Raw genomic sequence first — 21,092 nt, 5'->3', positions numbered from 1 at the left:
TGGGTTGACTCCCACGGCATGCCTTATCAGAGACAACTGACCAGAACAGTCTGTTTTCTCAACCTACTTCAAAAGGAAACTAGATCAGTTAGAGGTCACTCTAAAAATTGAGTGTTTATTAAATACAACAATAACAAAAACTTGGTTTTCCAACTTTTCAGGTAGAGTAGAAATGGAGAACAACCAATTTAATACAATATGGGCACCATTAGAATTTTCTAAGAATTGAATGCCAAAGGTCACGAATACTGAAGAAGTTGCAAGATGAGACATCAACGCTGGTCTCACCTCATTCATCCTCTCAGTCCATCTCTAGTATCTACTTATGCATCTCTCTCCCTGTCCACCTTCTACCCATCTTTCAGTCCCCAGCCAGGGGTCACTTACCATCTGCATTTATCTATAATCTACGCACATAGCTGTCTATGGACGAGGTCAGCACACAGGCAGACACTGGCATGCTACCTGAAATTCACATCCTAGTCTCATTTTTAAATTTTCTTTATTTTGTAGTTATAAGTTGGGCAGCTACTGCATCAGCCTGCCCTGTTTTGGTAGGGTATGATAGTCACTGGTGTAAAGACCCGCCCTCCATTAGCTTACAATACACATGGAGGACTGACAATTGACGGTGATGGCCACCCAGAGAGATAAGCTCTGTGGATGAGGTCAACACACAGACTGAGGGGCAGGGAGGACCAATGCCTGGACGAGGCTCAGTGGATGGACAGGCATCACATACCCAAGGGAGGTGGTAAGTAGAGCAGGCTTCACCAAGACACAGAGATGTAACAGTGAAGCCCGTAGATCTAGAAGAGTGTATGCTCTCTTCTAGCTAACTGAGCTAACTCTTTCCTTGGTACTACCTCAAGGTTGATTTTCAACATGTCCTGAATGTCAACTGGAACTCCATCCAGAGCTCCTGCCATCCAGTGTAAACAGTACTCTGTGGTTTCATTCACATTCAGAGAAGTTACTTACATCATGCAAAGTGTTCAGAGCATCCACACAAGCCAGTATACTGCCAGTTCATGTCATTGACATGTGCTAAGATGTTGTACAACTCCATCCAGAAATCAAGTTACTGTTAAGAGGAGAAATGGTGGAAAAATGAAAAAGAGGGGAAAAAATAGAGGTGACAAGGGCAGTGGAGCCCAAGATGCACCTGCTCCTGCTGGCCACTTGGAAAGATGGCTTTCTGTTTAATACGTGGCCATCCCAGGTGAAAACAAGTGCACATTTCAGTTACCCGCCAAGCAGGATTAAGGATCTGGCTTCTTTGCTGATGTGCCAATCAAGCATACTTTCCACTTTGGATTCAGTCCTCTTAAACACGGTCTATTAAAAGTTGCTTTAATTGGCATTTTGTTAGAAGGCTAATGCAGATAGAAGAAGATAGAAGGTTAATGCAGAAGGTTAATGTGAAGGAAGCAGATAAGAACATAAAAGGAAAATACATTCTAATTGCACAAGTTCTTCCCTTTCACATAGGCTTCTTTTCAAAAACAGTTTTAAAATAGTGGCTGCATAACTCAGCCTTCAGCGGACTTTGTCTCCTGCAGTCTCTAGTCTTGGAGGGACTCTCTTGCTTCCATGCCTCTTCTCAGATGGTGTTTAGAAGGCTTCTTGCCCACCCCACCAGTGCTGCTGACAATTCATGCATTTCTCCTTCCTACACAGGGTCCCACTTTAGTTGATCATTTTATGATTCTCCCTTTACCAAAAAATAACTATATTTTCTTGTTCCTCCTTCAAGAACTGTTTGAAAATCCTGTGTCTGAGAGGTTTCACTGTAGTCAACTTTTGCTCTATTCACAAACCTTTGTTGCCTATCTAGTGCAGGAAACAAGGGGAAAGGACACCTAATCCTCACCTCCCAGAAAATGACAATAAAATTTGGAATGTGAAACTTTAAAGACCTGTGCCAGTCCCAAAAGCCAAAGGCCCAATGTTTTTCCTGATAAATGGATGATGATATATAATGGGGATGGAGGGGTGGGGATAGTGAAAGAAAAATGGAGGAGGACTCCGAGGTAGAGAGGCGCGGAGCTGGTGAGTGAGGTACCAAGCAAGAAGGGAGGAAACTTCATGGCTCTCAGGTCTGCTTCGGGGCCAGATGTGTTTTACCACTGAGCTACATCTCGACCTGTTATCTTGAAACAGGGTCTCACTACATTGCCCAGACTTGCCTAGAACTTACTGAGGCTGTGTTCTTGAACTTGAGATCCTCCTGCCTCAGTCTCTTGAATTGCTGGGATTACAAGTGTACACCACTGCACCCAGTTTATTTAATCTTTTAAAAGGTGTGCATTTGAAGGAGACCCAAATATGGCAACTGTGGAAGAAAACTTCCCCTGAGGGGGTACAAGAAAGACCCACAAATTAGAGAAATCTTTCCAGGAATCAGTTGAACAAGACAACTTATTTGATATTTCCACTGAAGAAGAATCCACCAAAAGGAAAAAGCCACAAGGGACCAGCAAAAACAAAAAAGTTGAAAATTGAAAAAAAAAGAAAACAGCAAGTCTATCAAAGAGAAATTTGAAATTCTTAGTGTTGAGTCCCTATGTGAGGGAATGAGGATTTTGGGTTGTGTCAAAGAAGTAAATGAGCTGGAACTGGTTATCAGTCTCTCCAATGGCCTCCAGGGATTTGTGTAAGTAACTGAAATATGTGATGCCTATACCAAAATGCTGAATGAACAGATGGCACAAGAAGAACCTCCAAAGGACCTGCTACACTTTCCTGAACTTTTCTCACCTGGAATGCTGGTGAGATGTGTGATGAGCAGTTTGAGCATCACAGAGAGGGGCAAAAAAAGTGTTAAGCTATCTCTGGGCCCCAAAAATGTCAACAGAGTGTTGAGTGCTGAGGCTCTAAAGCCTGACATGTTGCTGACAGGCACTGTATCCAGCCTGGAAGACCATGGCTACCTAGTGGACATTGGTGTTAGTGGAACCAGAGCTTTTCTGCCATGGAAGAAAGCCAGGACTACATCCAGCAAAAGAACAAAGGTGCTAAACTGAAGGTGGGTCAGTACTTGAACTGCATAATTGAAGAGGTGAAAGGTAACGGAGGAGTTGTTAGTCTGTCTGTAGGGCATTCAGAAATTTCTACTACCATTGCTACTGAGGAGCAAAACTGGACCCTTAATAACTTGCTACCAGGACTGGTGGTCAAAGCCCATGTATAGAAGGTAAGGGACTGCATCCTTTGGGTTCATCCTCAGACTAGAGTTGTGCGCCTGAGCCTGTGCCTGATCTTCCTGCATCCTGGTGCCCACTCACCCGGCTCTTTGGCCAGCACCTAGGAGCTGTGCTGGATGACGTTCCTGCCTAGGGATTTTTCAACAAGGCTGGGGCTACCTTCAGACTGAAGGATGGTGCTCTGGCCTATGCCCAGCTCAGCCATCTCTCTGATTCTAAGAAAGTCTTCAATTCTGAGGCCTTCAAGCCAGGGAACACTCATAAGTGTAGAATTATTGACTACAGCCAAATGGATGAACTTGCATTGCTTTCTCTATGGACATCTATTATTGAAGCTCAATATCTTGGGTATCATGACATCAAAACTGGGGCAGGGGTAAAGGGAACAGAGCTGACCATAAAGCCATTTGGGATCTTGGTGAAGGTGTGTGAGCAAATGAGGGGCCTAGTACTTGCCATGTACCTGGCTGACATCCTGATGAAGAATCCAGAGAAGAAGTACCACATTGGGGATGAGGTCAAGTGCCAGGTTTTGCTTTGTGACCCTGAAGCCAAGAAGCTGATAATGACCCTCAAAAAAACTCTGGTCACATCCAAACTACCTTTCATGACATGCTATGGTGATGCCAAGCCTGGTCTGCAGGCACATGGTGTCATCATGAGTCAAGGACTATGGCTGCATTGTGAAGTTCTACAATGATGTACAGGGACTGGTGCCCAAGCACAAGCTTAGCACCCAGTATATCCCTGACCTGGAGAGGCTCTTTTACATTGACCAGGTGGTGAAGGTTGCAGTGCTGAACTGCAAGTCATCCAAAGAGAGGATGCTCTTAACCTTCAAGCTACTGAGTGATACAGAGCTCAAGAATGAGAGAGAGAGTGTGGGACATGGTCAGAAGACAGAAAGAGTCATTAATGTTGGGCAGTTGGTGGATGTGAAGGTTTTAGAGAATACCAAAGATGGGCTTCGGGTGGCTGTCCTGTCACACATCTCTGCTTTCCTCCCTACACCTCATTTGTCAGACCATGTTGCCAACGACCCACTATTGTATCGCTGGCTCCAGGCGGGCGACACCCTTCACGAGTCCTGTGTCTGAGCCAGAGTGAGAGACACGTTCTCCTTTTCAGGAAGCCAGCCTTGGTTTCCTCAGCAGAAGGTGGTGAGGATCCCAACAGCTTCTCAGAAATCCATCCTGGAATGCTGCTTATTGGTTTTGTGAAGAACATCAAGGACTATGGTGTGTTCATCCAGTTCCCCTCGGGTCTCAGTGGACTGGCCCCCAAAACTATCATGAGTGATAAGTTTGTGATAACCCCAGATGACCACTTTTTTGAGGGGCAGACGGTGGTTGCAAAGGTGACCAATGTGGATGAGGAGAAGCAGTGGATGGATACTGCTGTCGCTGCGACTGTCAGACTGCACTCTGGGGCAACCAGCCAGCACCAGCCTCTTCCTCCTGAGCCAGTGCCTGGAGGAGCTGCAGGGTGTGCACAGTCTCATGAGCAACCAAGACTCTGTGTTGATCCAGACGCTGGCTGAGATGACCCCAGGAATGGTCCTTGACTTAGTGGTGCAGGAAGTGTTGGAAGATGGCTCTGTGGTGTTCAGTAGAGGTCCAGTGCCTGACCTGGTCTTGAGAGCCAGCAGGTATCATCAGGCAGGTCAGGAAGTGGAGTCTGGGCAGAAAAAGAAGGTTGTAATCCTCAATGTTGATATGTTGAAGTTGGAGGTACATGTTTCCCTTTGTCAGGACTTGGTGAATAAAAAATCTAAAAAGCTGAAGAAAGACAGCAAACACCAGGCGATTGTGCAACACCTGGAGAAGTCCTTTGCTGTGGCCTCCTTAGTAGAGACTGGCCACCTGGTAGCTTTCTCTCTGACCTCTCACCTCAATGACACCTTCCACTTTGACTCAGAGAAATTGCAGGTGGGACAGGGTGTCTGCCTAACCCTCAAGACCATAGAACCAGGAGTGACTGGTCTTCTTCTGGCTGTTGAGGGGCCAGCTGCCAAGAGGACCGTGAGGGAGACGAGGAAGGATTCTGAGACAATTGATGAGGATGAGGAGGGGTTCCAGCTCTGACAATAGGGACTAAAAAGAAGCATAACTTTACTATCGGGGACATGGTCACTGGAACCATCAAGTCTGTTAAGCCTACCCATGTGGTTGTGACTCTGGAAGATGGCATTATTGGCTGTATCCATGTGTCCCACATCCTAGATGATGTTCCAGTGGGCACCTCTCCTACTACCAAGCTGAAAGTTGGGAAGACAGTCACTGCCCGAGTGATTGGTGGACAAGATATGAAGACTTTAAAGTTTCTCCCAATCAGTCACCCCAGATTTATTCAAACTATCCTGGAGCTGAGTGTTCAGCCAAGTGAACTGGAAGAGGATGGCCACACTGCTCTTAACACTTTTTCTGTCAGCCCCCTGGAGAAGATTAAGCAGTACCATGTCAGTCAGACTGTAACTTGCTTCTTAAAGAGATACAATGTGGTTAAGAAATGGCTTGAGGTGGAAATTGCACCAGACATCCGGGGGAGAATTCCCTTGTTGCTCACTTCTCTTGGCTTCAAGGTTCTGAAACATCCAGAAAAGTTCCAGATTGGACAGGCCTTGAGGGCCACTGTCATTGGCCCAGATTCCTCCAAGGCCTTCTTGTGCCTCTCACTCATAGGTTCTCACAGGCTTGAGAAAGGAGAAGAGGCCATGGGCCGAGTGGTAAAGGTAACACTCAATGAGGGGCTGACTGTCTCTTTCCCCTTTGGGAGAATGGGGAAGGTCAGTATATTTCTTGTGAGTGACTCCTACTCTGAGACACCACTAGAGGATTTTGTTCCTCAGAAAGTTGTCAGATATTATGTCCTCTCCACTGGAGACCATGTATTGACTTTGTCACTGCAATTGTCCAGGACAAACCCAGAGATCAAAAGCAAAGTAGAAGATCCAGATATTGATTCCATCCGGGATGTTAAGGGAGGGCAGTTCCTGAGGGGATACGTGAGGTCCTTCCAGTCAAATGGTGTGCTGTTAGGCCTTGGCCCCTCAGTTGTGGGTTTGGCCCAGGACTCACATATCTCCCAGTGCAACCTGCCCAACAAGGACCCTTATAACAAATACCTCCCAGAAGGAAAACTGCTCACTGCCAAGGTCCTAAGCCTGAACCACCAGAAGAACCTGGTAGAGCTGTCACTCCTACCCAGAGACACTGGGAAGCCTGACATATTTTCTGCTGCCCTGGAACTGCCACTTCTGAAGCAAAAGGAAAGGAGAGTAGATTCTGAAGAGCAAGACCGAAAAGCATAAAAGAAGGAGAAGAAGAATCAGAAAAGGAAAGAAAAGAAGAGCCAGAGGGGGCAGGAGGCGGTGAAGGTGCCCAGCAAGGAGAAGAGGGAATCCCAGAGGCCACAAGTGAAGAGGCAGGACAAGCTGGAGTGCCAGGAATCTGGGAGTGACCAGGAAAGAGCAAATAAGAGACAAAAGAAGACTGGTCTGATGGAGGAGAATGACAGTGGCATGGAAGTGTATTATCGGGATGGAGAAAAGGAGGTAGAAGAGATGAAGGTGCTGCCCAAGGGTAGGCTGACCAAGCCTGCATATGTGCCCCAGCTGCAGCTTACTTCAGGCTTTGTTTGGGATGTTGGGCTCGACTCTCTGGCCCCAGCCTTGCCACCTCGAGGGGAGAGCTAAGACAGCGAGGAAGACGAGAAGTCACATCAAGCCACGCAGAAAAAGAAAAGCAAGATGGAAAGGGAAATGGAAAATCAGAAGGCAGAGAAAGAGGTGTCCCACATTGAGCAGGCTCTCATGGGTCCTGGATGGCAGCCGGAATCAGCAGATGACTTTGATCGACTAGTACTAAGCTCCCCCAACATCTCCATCCTGTTGTTGCAGTGCATGGCCTTCCACCTGCAGGCCACAGAGATTGAGACGGCTCGGGCTGTGGCAGAGAGAGCCCTGAAGACCATCTCCTTCAGAGAGGAGCAGGAGAAGCTGAACGTGCAGGTGACCCTGCTGAATGTGGAAAACACGTATGACTCTCAGGAGTCCCTAACCAAGGTCTTCAAATGGGCTGTGCAGTACAATGAGCCTCTCAAGGTCTTCCTCCACCTGGCTGGCATCTAGTCCACGTCTGAGAAGTTCCAGGAAGCTGGTGAGCTGTACAACTGGATGCTGAAGCATTTCTGGCAGGAGAAAGCTGTCTGGATCAAATATGGTGCATTTCTTTTGTGGAGGAGCCAGGCTGAGGCCATTCACTGAGTGCTGCAATGGGCCCTCGAGTGCTTGCCTACCAAGGAGCATGTGGATGTGATTGCCAAGTTTGCCCAGCTGGAGTTCCAGCTAGGAGAGCCAAACAGCAAGCCAAAGCCATGTTTGAAAACATGCTGAGCACCTACCCAAAATGCCTTTGGGGTTTAATTTCTCTTTTCTTGTTCTGTTTTATGAATGATTTATGTCATCTTTTTGAGGCTGCTCAGTAATTAGAGGCAGCAGGTTTTGGGGCTCCCAGAGAAACCAAGCATCCATCCTTCAGGAGAGCTTCCTGGGGACCAATAGTAGAAAGCCCAACTCCTTTGGGTCTCATGGTCAGATCCTGCTTTGACCCTGGCAGCCTCTCAGTCCAGCCAGAGGGGTCAGTTGGTTCCAGGAAGGAGGCCCTCTCCTGTAGCCTTGGAGTTTGGGCATTGCCTCAGGCCAGCTAGTACCTCCTGCCCTTTAATGGAGGCTGTGAAACTGGGACAGGAGGACAAAAACAGATCCTAGGAGGTAAACATCAAAGAGCCTTGACTATTGAGGAAAGCTGGAAGTGTTGACTTAACCCCCTGGTAACACAGCCCTAGGCCCATTGTGGCCAGGTGACCCCACCTCTCCCAAGCTGGTACCTCCCAGAGTTCTGGGAGACTAACAATCCTTACTAGTTGTTGAGGCCACTTTCCTTTCCTTTTTTTCTTTCTTTCTTTCTTTCTTTGACTTGGTGTTGAGGGAATTAAGTTTTCTCTAACAGAGAAAACAAAGAAAAAAGAAAAATGGAGGAACTTTAGATTACATAGAGGGAAATGAGGGGGGTAATGAAAGATGGTGGAGTGAGACAGACATCATTACCCTATGTACATGTATGATTACATGAATGGTATGAATCTACATCGTGCACAACCATAGAAACAAAATGATGTGCCCCATTTGTGTACAATGAATCCAAACGCAGTCTGTAAAAAAAAAAAAAAAAAAATTGTTTATTTTCCCAAAACAAAAAAACCTGTGCAGAGACAAAGAGGAAAAGAAAGTTACAAGCCCAGAGAAGGGCCAGAGAAAGGTGGCAATTCACCACCCACAGAACATGCCTTCAGACACAAAAAGGAATTGATGCTGTTGGTCAGCTCAGGGCCTGCAAAGTCCTGTAGTTCCTAGTACTGTTCATGGGTATACCTTCTTTGCATTAGGATCACATAATTAATCTATTCCTAAAGCACAAAGAGTTTGTGGAAAAGCAAAACATAGAATGGACTTAATTTGGCTTCTCCCTCTTTCTCCAGCAAGATTTTCTACTGTCCCTCGCTCCCATGCTAACCCACACACCTGCTCTTCTCTCTCTGGAGCAAGTGGGCTAGTGTGGAGGTGAGCTGACTCTGACTCACAGGGAACAGGAGGTGAGCAGACATCAGAATCACCATCACCATTGCCACGGCAACCATGGCATTTGTTGTTGAACAGTGAGCAAAGACGTCTGGTGTGGGGTAATGAAATGGTGTGCCTGTTTCATCAACACTTTTAAGGGAGTCATATCATCTCTGGGAAGTGGGATTGTTCCCACTTTATTTGGAAATGAAGAATCAGGTCCTGTGTGAGTCCTGACCATGATTGGAGGTCATTCCTCTGGGTAACATCTGAAGTGTTTCAGTGGAAAACAGAGACAAAGGCTGGGGACCTTGGAAAGGCACAGAGTAGTTCAACTCATAGGTTGACCTCAGACAGAGTCCAGGACTGTGGTTCTGAACAGATTTACTCTGTTCCAAAAGTCCTGGCTAAAAGAGGAGGAAGAGCAGAGGGCACCCACTGCAGCCAGGAGGATCACTCTGCCCTCCACTTGACATGGTGGCATTGGGCATGTTGGGCTCACCTGGAAGGGCCAGTTGGGCTCAGGAGTTGGATATCTCCAAGGAGCCAAGCATGGACTTACCCTCAGGCCTCTGAAGAGGTGGCCTGTGCACCTCCACTCTGCCAAGGCTGCAGGGAGCACATTGGCTCAAAGGCCCACATGTCACAGCAGCTGTGCTCTGGTTACACTGGACCTTCTGCCCCATTCTGAAAGAAGTCTCCTCACATGACACAAGGCCCACTCTAAAGCCCAGTACTGATCCAAAGACCTGTCTCCTTCCCTCCCCTTGGGGTCCAAAATGGAAAAGAGGGTTTCTGCCCCAACTCAGACTTGAGGCTCTTTTAATTGCCCATTACCCACATTAACTTTCAAAGACTGTCACAGACCTTTCTGGACTCACCTGTCTTCACACAGGAGGCCTGAGCCCAGCTCATCTGGGAAAGAGCAGAGGCTACCATGCTGCTCACTCCTAAGTCTCTCCTAACCTTGTGTCCTCATTACCCATCTTGCCTGCCTCTTCTGATCTATTATTATCTAACATACCTTGACCCTGGTGCTGACTAATGGAAGGGACCAGGATCTGACACCCCACAACCTGAAGAAGAAAGTCTCCAATTCTGAATGCTGGGAGGGTGAGTCCCTGATGCCAGGGACCCAGCAGACTCCTCTCTCACCTCCACGGCTACCCCTGTACCACACAGGCCCACCACACAGCTTGCACTTCCATGCGCACGCCATGATGCCCACCACCCATTTCATTTCTTGAGATGCTCTTAAGCAGCCTTAAACCTCCAACTGGTGCACAATAATCTGCACAGGTGTGACACATACGACTTGATGATTGGAACCAGGGCGCACAACCTTGAAACTATCCCCACAACGTAAAGGGAGTAGGCACATCTGTCACATCACAAAGTTTCTTCATATCCTTTGTTTTGTTGTTGTTATTTGCTTGCTAAGAACACTTAACATGAAAGCTACCCCCAACACACTTTTGAGTTCATAAGGCAGGCCCATGTTAGCAACATGGTCCATGTCAAGCAACAGATATCTGGAAGTTATTCTTCTGGTATAATTGAATCTTTACTCACTTTTTATTTTCTGTTTGGCAAACTCTTCATTCTTTGAGTGGAAAACTTACCTGATCTCCCCTAAGAAGGTGAAATTTGTCCATCTCTTTGTGGGATAATATGTTTATCTCTACTTTCTACAAATGGACAGTGTTATCCAGGAATACAGAAAATTCTTTAGGGAATTTGAATCATTTCATATTCTTGTCTTCAGAGTTCCAACAAATGGGCCCATCTGCAAGAATGTGAACTGAGATCATTGCCTAGTCAGTCAGTGTCTTCCAGGGCTGTAGATTGATGGTCCTGGGAGTCCCATGGTTGGCAGGCAATGCTAATAGATCATGGTGTTCTTTTCCACTGAACCGGCTCACAGTCTCAGAACCTTTGTAAAGTGATGCTCCAGGCAACAGGCACCAATCAATATGAAATGGGATATTAATTTCTGTTCATCAAAAGGATTCCATGAGAACAGTGGGAAGGCAAACCCATCCGGGGAGAAGATATTTGCAAAGTACACACAAAAGCTCAGCATCCATATTGTACGCAGAATACCTACAAGTACAGAAAATAAATGGCACGTTTTACCTTTGCTTTAGGAAGATTCTATAAGGGGACAACAAACCTTGTGTTTCCCAAGTTCAGGGCTTAGTCTTCACGGACATAAAGAACAGGTGTCATGGGTACATGGGACTGTTGGATGTCAACAGCAGGTGTGAGCTGGGCTTGTGGCCGTGCCTGGGCTCTGCCACCTGCTTTGTGCCCAAGCCAGCAGAGTTCAGCTCTTGCTGACAGCATCTCGTTCTCATCAGTGGCAGGCCGGGGCTTCTGCCTGTTTTGGCTTTTCCTTGACCACTGTGCTTATTGAATAGACCTGATCCTGAGAGTCCCAGATCCTCACAAGGAAGTCACAGAGGATGAGTTTTCTGAACAAGCACTGATGTGAAGCACTGGGAATTTTGACAGACAAGAAAATCTGCTGGTTCTGTTGGTTTCGGCAGCTGGGATTCAGGCCCTGAGGTGGAAGATACTTGGGGAATGCACTGGTCCAACGCTATTCCTTACTAAGTTGCTGCGGCTTCAGTGGTATGTCCATTAAATGTTTCTTTGGTTGTGCTCCTAGCAATGATGAAAATGACAACACTGTCAACAGACTGGTCCCCATTAAAAGAAAACAATTCTCTCATAAAGAGGCGGTGTGATGTCAAGAGCCTCTTGCTTCACAGAACAATGCCACTGGCTTTTCTGTAGCCTTCCAAGTGGTGGTTGGAGTTGGCCCACGGACAACTCTGAGAACGTGGCAGATTTCTAGAATTGCAGGCCACACTGTGCTCAGGTTTGATGTCAGTCAACCCAGTTCAGCCTTCACAAATCCTGGAATTGGGAGAAAGTTTCTTAATCTCTCTGGCTTTTATCTAGCTTGATTTCAGAAACAGGCAAAGCATGCCTCTTCCTGTGACTGTTTGAGAGAAATGAGAATATGACTACCATTTCTGCCCAAGTACAGGCACATAGGTTGTGCTTATTGAATAGTACTCGTTCCTTCCCGTGTCACCTCCTAAATAACTAGATAAGAGGGAAGAAAAGGCACAATGACTAGTGGGTTGGTAAACCAGAGATTATCCTTTAAAATGAACATTAAGGAAAATGCATCCAGACCAGGCTCTCAAGGAGAAAGACTCTGACACCTGGCAGATGGGCAGGAACATAGGCCCTCGGAGGGCAGGCACACCTGGATGTGGTCTCTGAAGATCTCTAGCATGTAGCCTGGCAGCTGAAAAGTGGAGAAAGCATCCCTGGACAAAATGTACCTGGCACAGGGAAATGGTTCCCATCGACTCTGGCCAGCAAGAGGAAGTACACAGCATGGCACCTGGCATGTGGCCAGGGCCCAGAATGAATCAGTAAATTGTCAGGTCTTTGACAAGTGCATAGACTCATGGCAGGCCAGGGAGCAGAAAAAAATAATTGTAGAAAATAGCATGTGATCATTTCCTCATCATTCCAGGTACTTTGAAATATTCCTTAACCCCTAACCTAGAAAAAAATAAGAATTCCAATCTATTTTATACATCAGAAAACTAAGGCCCAGAGAGCTCCAGATGTGTTGCTACCAGATGTGGATAGATTGTAGTTTTTTAAGGGAACTATTTTGTGGAAGTTTTGAACTAGAAGAGTTTTGTTGGTCCAACTTGCTGAAGTCAGATGAAGAAACCAAGGCCCAGAGAGTGCCAGTAATTTGTTCAAAGCCACACAGTGGATGGCAGGGTCAGGGAGGGCCACATTCCTACCTTACTGATCTAAGGCAGGAAGTCTTAAAAAGAACCGTCCTACATCTGCTGGTTCCCTGGCTCTGCCAAGAGCTAGAAGCAAAAGACAAGGGGATGTGCTATGGGGTAATACCCAGGGTGTCAGAAAACCTGGAGGTCAGTCCAGCTCTTCAGTAACTTTGCTACAGTTACTGGCCCAAGAGCACATAGCTCCAGCCAAATCCCATCCCTCAACACGCATGATCCTTGGCAATCATAATGCACTGGGTCCTCTTCATTCCACGTGCCTCCAATATCCAAGCTGCTGGCTTCTGTGGTCCCACCAAACTCTGCAGAGCTCTTGTGGCACACAATATGTTCTAGCATTTTCACAGCCCTGCACGTGGTACTCCACCAACCTGGAACACCTTCCTTACCTCTGAGCCTGGAAGACCAGACTTATTCAGCAAGACCCAAAGTGCTGTCTCCTCTATGAAGATTCTCCTGCTTTTAAAGGCAGAGTTAGGACCTGTTGTGCTTTGTTTTGGATGCATCAATTTTACAAAGCACTTTGATCCTAGAAAGATGCAGGAACTGTACTCTTCTTAGTTTTAGAAGCACTTGAGGGCAGGGACTAGGTCTCATTTGACACAATATTTGTACAAAGTCTGTTTTCAGTAAGTGTGCGTTGGATAAATGGTGGATGATGGTGGATGATGATGGGTGTGCTGATGGGTGAGGAAATAAGAGTTTTAGGATCTGGGCTCTGATTGCAGATGGCTGATCTTGGGCACATAATTTAACCTCCCTAGGTCTTGTTCGATGTGAAATTCACTCTTCCTCAGCCAGGAGTCCCAGGTTGCTCCATAGTTCCATATCCTTGGCTTCCTGTTGAGTTTGGCCAATGGGAGGCATCAGTAGGAGATCCAGGGCAGGAGGAACATGAGATGGGGATTTTCATTGCACCCACCGAAGCTCCCTCCTTGTGCTCCCTCAGCTGAGAGCCAAGCTCCTCTCAACCCAGCCCTGCCTCTGACTCCAGTGACTACTCACTCCCCTGCCCCCTCCAGGCCCAGCCCCCATAACAGCCCTTTCCTACCACCTCCATGTACCTCTCTGTCCTCTGTGGACTCCTCTTCCCTGCCCACACCTTTATTTAATGGTTCTGAAATTAACCAATTCCAGGGTTCCATCTGTTTCTTGTTGGACCTTGACACAGAGGTAAATATTCCTTTATACCTACCAGGGACTTGGAGTGGATTAAAAGCTGTAAGCCCTAAATGAATGTTTCCAAGTTATCTGCTGCTAATTTACATAGGGGCTAATAATGTCTCCTTTGTGGGTGAATTCAGGACTCAAATTAAATGCTGTTGCCTATGTTACATAAAGGTAACTTCCAGCAAATATTTCACGGAGAAGTCATTTTGGAAATGAAAAGCATCCCTTCCCCTGCATGCTTTGCTAAGCCCATGGACTCCTGAAGCAATGCCAGCGGAGTCTGGGCTAATGTGCTGAGGTGCCCAGGGAAGCACACCAGAGCACCCCAGGGAAAAGCAGGTTCAGTGGACGTATGCTCAGCTCCCCAGGGCAGATGGGGTGGACGCTGACAAGAGGACAGCTCAGCAATGGTGAAAAGCCCTCCTCCACCCCGTTCCTGAAATAAACCCCTCATTGACTTGGGATGATTCTCTTTGCATCAGTACCTATAAGCAGACACCTGCATCCAGCTTTAAGAAGAAGCAACAGTAGCATGTTCAACAGAATTCAAACATGATGTGTCAGGTAGAGTTTGCTTTTGTTTCCACAGACTGAGTTGAAGAGCCCTCATCTTTGCCATGATCCAAGAACGATGAGCAGTCAGTAAGTACGGCACTCCTGCCTCCTAGCAGGGCAGGAGCCACAGCCTGGGTGGTGTGCTAAGGACCAGTGCTATTGTGTCCCCAGGGGAAGGGCATGTCCTGAGGCTGGGACTGCAGATGTGTGCTTGGTGCTCAAACAACTCCTTTTCCAGTCATGGTGTTTTTTTTTTTTTTTTTGAGAGGTCACTTTTTCTGACCCAGGATGGGTGTTTAACTGGAGCAGGGATGAGGGACTCAGCACTGGGTTGCTGGAAGGGCACTCAGAAATACCATGTGTCACTCTATGCTCAGCTGTGTGACTGTATAAGAAAACACTAGGAGCTCAGACCCTCGTTTCCACAGGAGGAAACCTGGGGTCCAGCTTTCTCCCACAGATGCTCAGAATGTATGATGTGACTGGCTTGGATAACTAAATGCACACCTGATTCAGGAAAGATGCCATCCATACTTGATGCTTATGAATATAGTCAGAAGAGCAGGCCTCCAAGGTTTAAGGCATATTTATAATGCAAAAAAAAAAAAAACCCACAGAACTTTAAATTGAGAAAATTTGGCATACTAACTCTAACACTAGCCTACTTACCTATTCATTTGCTTTGTTTATTTGCCACTGGGTTAGGCAGCACTGTTGTTCCCCTCTGGTGTGAGATGAAAGCAAAGTGTCTGTGCCAGACAGAATGTGAGTGCCAGAGACAAGCACCCTGCTTAGGTCACTGGCCTATCACTTCCAAGCAGCTTGACATTGGGTTAGTCAGAAAGGCACTTAGTCCTTTGGGAAGTGGGAGCTGGACTGGTGGAGGAAGAACACCTGGTTTCTAAGTGACCCCAGGTCCTAGAGGGAGCTTGGGGCACAGCACAGGGTGAGAAGGCCAGGGTCCTGAGTGACACAGAGGGAACAGTGGGTACCATGGCAGCCCCAGCATCGAGACTGCCCACAGATGCCCACAGTGTCAAGGCTGACCCATGGTCAGGCCCACAGGATGGGAAAGCCGGAGCTTGTGTTCCTCCTGTTGCCATGAAGAAAGCAGAGGGAGCTCCCTGGCACACAGGCATCAGCTTCCTGGTCCCAGTGACTTGTCTGGGATGGCACAGAATTCAGTGATGGACACAAGTCCAGCTGCAAACGCAATGCTGCTTCCACGATTCCACCATTGCAGGAACTGGAAAAGGCATGAGGAGGGAGGCAAGGCTGCTGTCAGCTGAGTGGACTGGTCCATCGTGCCAACTCAGAGCAGGGGCTGACCCAAAGGTAGTTAGGGCTGAACATGGCGAGGAGCACCTGCATTGTAATACATGTGAAGGAGATTGGCGGCCATGGTGGAGAGGAAGTAAGGCAGGTGCGCCAGAGTCCTAGGGCTGCTATCACAAGTTACCACCATCTGCATGGCATAAAGTGACAGAAATTGATTCTCTCACTTTCTGAAAGCTCCAGTTCAACAACACGATCAAGCAGGGCCAGCTGGCTCTGAAGGCTTTGGGGGAGCCCTTGCTGCCTCCTCCAGCTCCTGAGGCTCCCAGCACTCCTTGGCTTAAGGACAGGTACACATGAGCTTCTCCTCTATGAATCTGTCATATTCTTTCCTGTCTTAAACCCACCTCTGCCTGTCTCTTATAAAGATACTTGTTGTTTAAAATTGACCTGGATTCTCCTGGATAATCCAGAATGGTTTCATATCAAAATACTTAATTATGTCTGCAAAGACCCTTTCTCCAGATAAGGTCATATTCACAAGTACCAGGAACTCAAATGGGCTTGTTTAGAGCCACCATTCCATACTTTACAGTGGGCTTTATTCTCAGCCCTGGAGCCCTCTTTGAGGGCAGTGTGTGGTGACTGACATTCCTGCCATGTTTGCTGTGAGCTTCCACCTGACTTTGAACTTGAGACTCCCTGCCCTTGGGTCTTGCCTTGTATGTCTTTTGTTGAGGTTACTCTGAGGCAGTGATCTTCTTATAGAGAGGAGAGGTCCCCCTCATGTCATGACAGACACTTGTCCTCTTGGCCATGGCTGCTTCTCAAGCTTTCTGAAGGGTAGCATCATGGTGTCAACTTTAGATAACTCCAATCCATAGACTAGAGGGCCAGCTGAACTACCGTCATGTACTCCAGTTTTCTCCTCTTAGGATGAGCCAACACAGAGCCTACAAATCTCCCTGTCTCAGTGTACCTCCACATTGGAAGCTGCCTCAGTGAATAACACTTATTCTTCCCAAAGTTCAGAGCATCCCTTTCCCCCACCCGATCAAACCCAAACACATCTTCACTTTCTTCTTAATGTACCCTCAGGTCACCAAGCCATATGGAATACTTGCTAACTGTTTTAGTCAACATTTGTGCTTGTGTGTCAAAAAGGATGTGACCAGAACAATCATAGAGGAGGAAAAGTTTATTTGAGGACTCAGTTTCAGAGGCCTTAGTCTCTAGAAGGCCAGTTCCATTACTTGGGGCTGGAGGTGAGGCTGAATTCACGGTGGGAAAGAGTGACCAAGGGAAGAAGCTCACATGGTGATCAGGAAGGAGAGTGAGACTCCACTCTCTAGTTGCAAAATATATAACCCAAAGCCATGCCCCTAATGACCCATTCCCTCCAGCCACACCCCACCTGCTTTCAGGTACCATTCAATTACTCCCATCAGAGATCAATCTGCTGATTAGGTTAAGGCTAGAACCCAATCATTTCTCCTCCAAACCTTCTTACACATTGTCTCACATGTGAGTTTTAGGGGGTACTATATCTAAACCATAACACTAACCCATCCCGAAATGAAACAAACATTAAAATGAAAAAGCTCTTCAACATACACACACACTAAAGAGAAAGACACACCAGTACCACTTAAATGAAAAGTAAGTTGTTATCCTCAACCCCCACGATCTCCTGCCCAGCATGCTTAGCAATGTGGAATTTTGTCAAAGCAGCATCACCTGGAGGGCTTCTTAGAAATGCAGAGTCTACAATCTAGTTACTGTGAATTGAGCTGCTTTAAACATTAATGTGACTGCATTACTGTAGTATGCTAATTTTATGTCCTTTGGGTATAAACTGAGAAGTGGGATAACTGGGTCAAGTGGTGGTTCCATTCCAAGTTTTCTGAGGAATCTCCACACTGCTTTCCAGAGTGACTGAACCAATTTGCAACTCCACCAGCAATGTAAAAGTGTGCCTTTTCCCCCACATCCACAACAACATCTATTATTGTGTTCTTCATAATAGCAATTCTAATTGAATGGAATAAAATGAAATCTTAAGAATTGTTTTAATTTGCATTTCTCTAATTACTAGAGATGTTGAACACTTTCATTTATTTATTAATCACCTGTATATCTTGTTCTGTAAATTGTCTGTCCAGTTCTTTGGCCCATTTGTTGATTGAGTTCTTTGTATTTTAACTTTGGATTATGTAGAGGGAGATGAGAGGGAGAGGGAGCAGGGGTATGAAAGATGGTGGAATGAGACAGACATCATTACCCTATGTACATGAATGATTACATGAATGGTATGAATCTACATCGTGCACAACCATAGAAATGAAAAGTTATACCCCATTTGTGGATAATGGATCAAAATGCAGTCTAAAAATTTTAAAAAGAATAATATGAGAAAAAGTAATGCAGAGTCCAGCCCAGATACAGAATCAGATTCTGTATTTTCATCAGGCTCCAGTTGGACCCCAGATGCAACAAAACCTGAGCAGTGCTGGACTAGAGCAGTGGATCCTAGAAGTATTTCCCTCCCTGAATGCTGGATGAGCATCTGCAGCAGTAGCCAGGGTGACTCAGGGGATGTGCCACACGTCAGACGTGGTGTGAGTGCCATTTGGAAATGTGTGCTCCCTATCCCATAGGCAGGGGATGTGCTTTTGGGGCAGCACCTCCTTCCTCAGTGACAATCATCACTATTGATACAAGGCTGAAAATTCTAAGTCCAGCAGAACATTAGCATCACCAGGGAAGCTCTGGACAGAGAACCAACTCAATGTCCTTTCCTGGGCCAAAGAAGTCAGAACACCTGTACATCATCTTATTTTCTTAATGAATGGTATTTTCATACCATTCATTTCTTACTGCTTAGCTGGGTCTGTGACCAGCCAGGTTTGAGGAATGATGTCCTACAATTCTGTGCCTGGAATTTCCTACAATTCTACCACTGGAATCATGAAGGTCTTTTGTGACTATGACTAATACCTTATTATCTGTCTTAGTCTGCCTGGGTTACTATAGCAAAATACCTTAGACCAGGTAACTCATAAACAACAGAAATGTATTTTCTGTAGTTCTGGAACCTTGGAAATTCCAAGAAGATGGTATGGCGAGGGTCCACTCCCTGGCTCACAGGTGGCACCTTCTGTGTCCTTACATGGGAGGAAGTATGAGAGAATTCCTAGGGCGGTTTCCATGAGGACACGAGAGTTCTTGTTGAGGGCTCTGCCCCTCATTACCTCCCCAGGACCCCACCCTCAACAAATCACCCTGGTGATGAGGGTTTAGTCACACTTAAACCATCTCAATATCTTCAGTTAGGCTATTTAATAGTGACTTAATGAATACAAATGCATGAAACAGAAACAGATCCTATGTACATCTACACATGTGTGCATATCTGTGAGTATACCTATATATTTACACAGGCATATATACTCACACACTTTACATACATAGGTATATATATATACAATGAGAAGAATCTGCACACATTCTTGTGTATAATTGCATCAGCTCTGTCCATAGCATTTATTATAACATATACATCAAGTCAGGCACTGAGCAAGGTGCCACACTTAAAATGATGAAGATCTAGATTCTGCCCTCAGACAGTGTGAGCCAGATGTTTAACAAATCATTTTGTTCTTATGTAAAAAATGATGGGGAAAATTCACAAGAATTAAGAAGGTGCCTAGATGTCATTATTCTAAATTGCTTCGAAATTAGCAGACTATTTTGCATTGACTTTCTGGGCAACAAAACACACAGCTTCCCTAAACATTCATTGAATTCATAAAGCCTTGCTCCTTGGAATAGCTCAGTGCTGTAAGAGATGAGGAGACAGACCTGCAGGTGCCCTGCTCCACACTGGGGTTTGGTTTCCAGTATGTCTTCTTTAGTATGGACAGAACCAATAAGACCCTAGATGCTGAGATTTAGAGACAAGGTCACAAAAACCTTGTTTCCAGGCCCTTTCCACTAAGCCACACTCTACCCTGGCCAGAACTCTTTGGAGAGTAGACAGCACTTCTCTACATCCCAGACAAGTACCCCCAAAGTGCCCACTTTTAAGTATGCTGAGAAGGTATAAAAGTAAATTAGCTTTGTTTGTTGTTAAATTTATTTCTAACCCTGGTGGAAATTTTAGAAAACTTTCAAAAGCACAAAGAAGAAAATGAAAATCACCAATTATCCTAAAACTCAGAAACAACCATGACTTGGCTTCAGATACATCATTTTTCTATCTCAACATGAAAGGTTTTAAAAGTTTAGAAACTTTAAAATTCCATATTATTTTCAGTCACCCACTTAATAATACTGTCTTATTTTAAGAGCCATTGTCCTGCATTATTAAATTTTCTTCAGAATTACAGTGTTGTAAAGTTACTACTAAAATAAGGCTGTCCATTCCTCTGCCATTATGTCAAATGCAAAAGCTTTGAAATGCTGGAAGACCTTGGTAACTAACATGGAGCAAAGACTGAACTGTGTGAGGTGGCTTTGTATATTCTTCCTTCATCCCACTGAGTGAGGCTCTCCACATGATTTACTGCAATACTAGTGAGTTTGATGATCAGGGTGGCTCCAAACCTAGCTGGGGACATTTCAGAGTACATAGAATGTGTGCTTATTATTTCTTCCACATTAATCTGAATTCCCATCTGCAGCACAATCCTGCTCTAAGAACTCACTGTTAAAATAGTGCTTTTTCTGTATCTATTGAAATAATCATGTGATTCTTGACTTTAAGGATATTGATATGGTGAATTACATTTATTGATTTCCTGATGTTGAACCAACCTTGCATTCCTGGGATGAAACCCACTTGATCATGGTGCACTATCTTTTTAATATGTTTTTGTATGTGATTTGCTAAAATTTTGTTTAGAATTTTTGCGTTGAAGTTCATGAAGGATATTGGTCTGAAATTTTCTTTCCTCAATGTGTCTCTGTCTGGTTTAGGTATCAGGGTAATATTGGCTTTCAATAGATGCAGAAAAAGCATTTGATAAAATACAGCACCCCTTCATTCTCAAAACACTAGAAAAAATAGGGATAGCGGGAACATTCCTTAACACTGTAAAGGCCATCTATGCTAAGCCCATGGCTAATATCATTCTAAATGGTGAAGAACTGAAAGCATTCCCCCTAAAAACTGGAAAAAGGCAGGAATGCCTGCTTTCCCCACTGTTATTCAACATCGTCCTTGAAACTCTAGCCAGAGCAATTAGACCAAAGAAATTAAAGGGATATGAATAGGAAAAGAAGAACTAAAACTATCCCTATTTGCTGATGATATGATTATATACTTAGAGGAACCAGGAAATTCCACCAGAAAACTTTTAGAACTCATACGTGAATTCAATAAAATAGCGGGATATAAGATCAATGCACATAAATCTAATG

The 21,092-nt window shown here is 45.6% G+C and overlaps 1 pseudogene; it reads left to right on the top strand.

The window, feature by feature from the left end:
• The first annotated feature begins 2,212 nt into the window (after positions 1 to 2,212).
• On the top strand, positions 2,213 to 7,691 carry LOC124974763 (protein RRP5 homolog; annotated as a pseudogene).
• Positions 7,692 to 21,092: the final 13,401 nt, after the last annotated feature.

This window comes from Sciurus carolinensis, unplaced genomic scaffold (assembly GCF_902686445.1).
Source record: "Sciurus carolinensis unplaced genomic scaffold, mSciCar1.2, whole genome shotgun sequence".
Taxonomy (NCBI): Eukaryota; Metazoa; Chordata; class Mammalia; order Rodentia; family Sciuridae; genus Sciurus; species Sciurus carolinensis.
The sequence above is the reverse complement of the archived record's forward strand: the minus strand, read 5'-3'. Positions and strand labels throughout refer to the sequence as shown.